Here is a 276-nt window from a genome sequence, read left to right on the forward strand (position 1 = left end):
GATCACAGTGAAAATAATTGTGATGATCACTTATTATTATGATTTTGATAATTTCATCTCTATCTCAAATGTTTTCATTATATTTACTGATACTTTTAGGATTATCACTACGATTATTTTTGTTATAATGATCATCATTTATACTGTGAATACAATTAATACATCTGTTTTTATTGTAGTCGTAGCCCTTACTTATGTTACCATTGTATAATCTAATCTTTTAGGAATTGCTGAGTATATTTCAAAATGCGATGACCAATGGAAACCAAATTAAAT

This window comes from Penaeus monodon, chromosome 21, assembly GCF_015228065.2.
Source record: "Penaeus monodon isolate SGIC_2016 chromosome 21, NSTDA_Pmon_1, whole genome shotgun sequence".
In the NCBI taxonomy this organism is placed as follows: Eukaryota; Metazoa; Arthropoda; class Malacostraca; order Decapoda; family Penaeidae; genus Penaeus; species Penaeus monodon.